Source organism: Ciconia boyciana, chromosome 7 (assembly GCF_034638445.1).
Source record: "Ciconia boyciana chromosome 7, ASM3463844v1, whole genome shotgun sequence".
NCBI classification, from domain to species: Eukaryota; Metazoa; Chordata; class Aves; order Ciconiiformes; family Ciconiidae; genus Ciconia; species Ciconia boyciana.
In genome coordinates, this window is record NC_132940.1 from 24845648 (window position 1) to 24846116 (window position 469).

Here is a 469-nt window from a genome sequence, read left to right on the forward strand (position 1 = left end):
TACTGGTAATGTTTAGATTTGTCTTTAAAAATTACTTAATTAAAATTACTGAACTTTTAAAGGGATGTTGTATTGATGTGCCTTCAAATGTTTGTTTGTTGGGGGAGAATGATATGTATAATCTGAGAGAAATGTCATAATGAAAAATAACAGATTACTTACGGCTTTTTATTTACATTTTTCCCAACTGTAAGGGTATTAATTTTTTGTTTTGCAGAAAGGTGGTTTTGTTTCTTTTCCCTTAATTTTGCACTTGGTTAACTAGTAGATTAAGAGAACACTTTTGCTAGGTAAGTTCATTCAAAGTTAATTAGAAGGTGGAAAAAGGTCAAATTCCCCTGCCTACATCAGAGAGGAATGATTATGTAATGATTCTAAAATGTTGCAGGACATGGGGCATGATGAGGGTAAGTGGCTGTAGCTTTCAAATGTTTTGTGGTTTAGCCCCAGCTGGCAACTAAGTACCACA